General features: G+C 43.3%; 1 non-coding gene across 1 annotated transcript; it reads right to left on the reverse strand.

The window, feature by feature from the left end:
* Positions 1-3,755: 3,755 nt before the first annotated feature.
* On the reverse strand, positions 3,756-3,829 carry TRNAG-UCC. Its single transcript has one exon. It is a non-coding gene; the product is annotated as a tRNA-Gly (tRNA).
* Between the last annotated feature and the right edge of the window lie 1,521 nt (positions 3,830-5,350).

The raw sequence follows: 5,350 nt of genomic DNA on the forward strand, positions 1-5,350 counted from the left end.
CCAGCAGATGTTGGCTATTTGATCTCTGGTTCCTTTGCCTTTTCTAAAACCAGCTTGAACATCTGGAAGTTCACGGTTCACGTAATGTTGAAGCTTGGCTTGGAAAATTTTGAGCATTATTTTGCTAGTGTGTGAGGTGAGTGCAATTGTGCAGTTGTTTGAGCATTCTTTGGCATTGCCTTTCTTTGGGATTGGGATGAAAACTGACCTTTTCCAGTCCTGTGGCCACCGCTGAGTTTTCCCAATTTGCTGGCATATTGAGTGCAGCACTTTCACAGCATCATCTTTTAGGACTTGAAATAGCTCAGCTGGAATTCCATCACCTCCACTAGTTTTGTTCATAGTGATGCTTCCTAAGGCCCACTTGACATCACATTCCAGGATGTCTGACTCTAGGTGAGTGATCACACTATCGTGATTATCTGGGTCGTGAAGATCTTTTTTGTACAGTTCTTCTGTGTAGTCTTGCCACCTCTTCTTAATATCTTCTGCTTCTGTTAGGTCCATAACATTTCTGACCTTTATTGAGCCCATCTTTGCATGAAATGTTCCCCTGGTATCTCTAATTTTCTTGAAGAGATCTCTAGTCTTTCCCATTCTATTGTTTCCCTCTATTTCTTTACACTGAGGGCTAACTTTATTTTTTTGGGCTCCAAAATCATTGCAGATGGTGATTGCAGCCTTGAAATTAAAAGACGCTTACTCCTTGGAAGGAAAGTTATGACCAACCTAGACAGCATATTAAAAAGCAGAGACATTACTTTGTCAACAAAGGTCCGTCTAGTCAAGGCTATGGTTTTTCCAGTAGTCATTATGGATGTGAGAGTTGGACTATAAAGAAATCTGAGCACTGAAGAATTGATGCTTTTGAACTGTGGTGTTGGAGAAGACTCTTGAGAGTCCTTTGGACTGCAAGGAGATCCATCTAGTCCATCCTAGAGGAGATCAGTCCTGGGTGTTCTTTGGAAGGACTGATGTTGAAGCTGAAACTCCAATACTTTGGCCACCCGATGTGAAGAGCTGACTCATTGGAAAAGACCCTGATGCTAGGAAAGATTGAGGGCAGGAGGAGAAGGGGACGACAGAGAATGAGATGGTTGGATGGCATCACCGACTCAATGGACATGAGTTTGGGTAAATTCTGGGAGTTGGTGTTGGACAGGGAGGCCTGGCGTGCTGCAGTTCATGGGGTTGCAAAGAGTTGGACACGACTGAGTGACTGAACTGAACTGAACTGAACTGATCACTGAGGAAGGCTTTCTTATCTCGCCTCACTATTCTTCGGAACTCTGCATTCAAATGGATATATCTTTCCTTTTTTCCTTTGCTTTTCACTTCTCTTCTTTTCACAGCTATTTGTAAGGCCTCCTCAGACAACCATTTTGCTTTTTTGCATTTCTTTTTCTTGGGGATGGTCTTGATCCCTGTCTCCCGTACAGTGTCATGAACCTCTGTCCGTAGTTCATCAGGCACTCTGTCCGATAACAGAAATGAACCAACCAGTGACAAAATGGAGGATGGAAGGCAAAAAGCCCCATGCCACATCTGATAGGTAAGACCTATGCATGTGTGGATGGGTGGAGGGTTCCCAACCTATCCCAGAGATCCCACCCTGCTCCTCCAATGACCCATCACCAGCCAGGATCAGCCAGAAGAGAGCCCTTTTGCTTATATTCACTGTCATCTGCATCACGGGACCCTAAGCTTATGGGATGTTTCTTACACTTGGAGTGAAACAAGGGAAAAAGGAACAGAATAGCCAGCAGTGTTCTCTTTCTGATCATTGCACCCCGATAGTTTGAGATCTCCTTGGTTAGGGATGAAAGAGAAACCTCAGACCTTACTGGGACTATTCGATAAAAACTAGAAACTTCAAAGTGTCTTCATTTTTTTTTTTTTTTTTAAAAAAGCATCATTCAAGAACCTCTATGTTATACCTAGCGTATCTTTCAAATTCCTACTGCTGGGCCTTTGCACCTGTCATCTGCTGTGTTGGAAAGTCATCTCCCCTGCTGGGTGCCTGTGTAAGGTCTGTTTGTTTATCCTCAGCCTCACTTCCTTTGTGAAGTCTGGGGTTCCCAACACAACCCAAGGAGACTGTTCTTCCTCCCCCATGTAACTCTGTCTCTTATGGATCCATCAGCCTCGCGGGATTCACATGTGCAGTGCATATCTTTCATCAGGCTCTTCCCTCTCACTGGACACTTTCTTAAGGACAGGACTGAGGCCAACAACTCTGTTTCTCTGTATCTCCCTAGAGCACCTAACCCAGTGCCTTGATCACAGTACATATAGTTTAGATTCTTTCAACAGGAACGAAACTTCATAAAATTCTGTCACTTGAAATATGGCAACATTAATCTCTTGAGGTCAAACTAAACTTTCACATTCCTGGGAATTAATTGCTGACATTTCCAGAGCTTCCCTTCTTCCTGTGTAGGCTGAATTTGAACTGCTACTTTAAACAATAGGTGGTTGATGTTGTGTAATTGGCTGTTGGGAAGATCTGCAGGAAGGGAAACCTGCAAAGGTCTGAGTCAGGAAGGCAGGGACAAATGAAGGGAGAAAATTCTCCTGGGCCTTAAAGAGGAGGAGGGAGGCAGCCTGGGAGTTTATTCATTATCCTCAAATATTATTGGCCTGTTCCCTTGTCACATTTCCATGTCTAAATATTCCCATAAATCACTTCAGACCTTCCACAGGGGCAGGTGGAGCCTCTCTGCCTCTGAATGGTGAGAAATTTCAAAACCCCACTTAATTACAAGAACTTGTTCATTTCAATTTCTAGTTAATAAGGATGTTTTCCTGGTATCACAGGTCCTAAATTTGTTGTTTCAAGAGTGCCTGTGTTCTTGTCCTGTGACCTTGGTTCAATCCTCAGGTCAGGCCTCCCTGTATTATAGTCTCATAGTGGCATGAACTTCCCCTTCTTGGAATTTGTACAAGTGATCTTTTTTTTAGTGAAGTTTTTTATCATTATTTTTAATAATCTGTTTAATGTCTCCTTCTGCTGAGTTGCATGCCCCAGAGGGCACGTGGCCAGGCCTGCCAGTCCACCACTGTGCTGTTGGTTCCTGGCACAGAGGATAGGGGAGCTGGTTAACACGCAGCAAGTGAGAGAATCTGGCACTTCCTCAGGAAGTTAAACAAAGTCACCATCGTGTGCGCAGTTCTATTGTAGGTATTTACCCCAAGAGAATTTCAGATGTGTGTCCACACAGAAACTTGTATGCAAACGTTCATAGCAGCAATATTCATAATAACCAAAAAGCAGAAATACCCAAAAGTCCATCAGCTTGTGCATGCATGAGTAGAATGTGGTCTATCCATACAGTGAAATAATATTCGACCATAAAAAGTAATGACGTACTGTTACAACCTTGAAAACATCATGCTAAGTGAAGTAAGCCAGATGGGAAAGGCTGCGTATTATATGAATCCACTTATATTAAGTGTCCAGAATAGACAAATCCATAAAATACCTGGTGGCTGTTAGGGGTTGGTGGGGGGAGGAGATAATAAAAAAAGAAAAAAATCTCTTCATATGAGATTTCTTTCTGTTATGATTGAAATCCTTTGGAATTAGAGAGATGGAAGTTGCACAATGCAGGAAATATACTAAAAAACACTGAACTGTAAACTTTAAGGTGATGGTGTTTATATTATATGAATTGTACCCCAACTTTTAAAACTTCTGCCTTAAAATATACATATTTTTTCCTTTTGGGGGGCATGCTAAACTTTTGTGTCCTTAGTTCCCTGACCAGGGATCAAACCTGGGCCTCCTGTATTGGAAGTGTGGGAGTCCTCACCACTGGACCACCAGGGAATTCCTGATATACACGTTTATTGAGTGAACAGTTCATCCCTGAAACAGAAACTCCGGGGTCTCTGGATCAGTTCTCAGATTTTTGAGATTTTAGTGCTAGCTGTGTTTCCTAAGAAAAGCTGGTCTCTAAAGGGTGAGACGTTGGCACTCTGTGTGAGAAAACAGCGTGGCTACAGTTTATCTGTGACTGTGTATTGGTTGCCAGCAGTCCTGCTGGACATAGTCCATCACTGACATTTTTATTAACTTCAAGAGAGGAATTTCAAGAGGGAGGCTTCTACCCTTTCTTCTTGAAACTGATTTCTGAGGTGTGTCACATTAACAAAAACATCCCAGACTTCAAGGCCAAGTATCACAGCTTCATCTTAGGGGGACAGGGGCAGGTGGCAAGTACTCCAGTGAGAATTTGGATGTGTTTTATTGCAGGCTTTGGAGATTTACATAAGAGGTAAAGAAAACCAGTTGGTACTATGTGAGGCCATGATTTAGAGCTGGCAGGAATACAGAGAAATGTGCTATGTCTGTAGTTCAAACCCTGGTGGAGTGGGTGTAGGGAGGGAGCCAGACATTCCGTGTGTGAATGTGCTCAGAGGCCCTTCAGCTTGGTTGAACAAGGGGAATTTTCAGGGCTTGTTCTTGCAGATGGATTTCCTCTAAATGAGAAGAGGAGACGGACACTTTACCAGGTTGTCTCCTCTTATCGAGAAGCAAAAAAGTCCTGAGAAAAATCAATGTGTAAAAGGGAAAAACCATTTTTGCAGGAATTCTTTGCTCTCAACAGCAGGTTTTGGCCAGGGCCACTTAGAGGTTGAGAGTAACCTGCAGTTATGTGCATTTTTTAAGGTTCCTAGTAGCCGACTCATTGGCAAAGACCCTGATGCTGGAAAAGATTGAGGGCAGGAGGAGAAGGGGACAACAGGGGATGAGATGGTTGGATGGCATCACTGACTCAACAGACATGAGTTTGAGCAAACTCCCTAGAGATAGTGAAGGACAGGGAAGCCTAGAGTGTTGCAGTCCATGGGGTGGCAAAGAGTCAGACAGGACTTAGTGACTGAACAGCAACAAATGTTAAAATGTGAAGAAATGTCCCCCTTCAAAAGGTTGCTGGGAACTGTGGTATATTTTAAAAGTTTATATTTGACAGATTGATACTTTTGCCACAGAAACATAGAGTAAAGGTAATTATGCTTTTGTGCTATAATGCCCTGACATTTTAAATCTATGACATGAAGTGCTCTACAGGCAGTGATGGAACTTGGACTTAGAGATCTACCCATCAACGTCTGCCATCAACATCTCTCAGTCCTGTCATCTAGAGATGATGTGCAAAGCCAGAGTAGGGGGCCCTTTGTGAATCATAAGACCAGAGCCCAGTGCTTTCTACACCTGACCATCATCTCTATACAGGCCCCATGGGCCCCGCCACCTACTGCAGGTCACTTGGGTTGGAGTGAGATGCTGCAGACTCAAAAGCTGTGTTTTTGCTGAAGCCAGTTCTTATGAAGACCTTTTGCTTCA

This window comes from Cervus canadensis, chromosome 6 (assembly GCF_019320065.1).
Source record: "Cervus canadensis isolate Bull #8, Minnesota chromosome 6, ASM1932006v1, whole genome shotgun sequence".
Taxonomy (NCBI): Eukaryota; Metazoa; Chordata; class Mammalia; order Artiodactyla; family Cervidae; genus Cervus; species Cervus canadensis.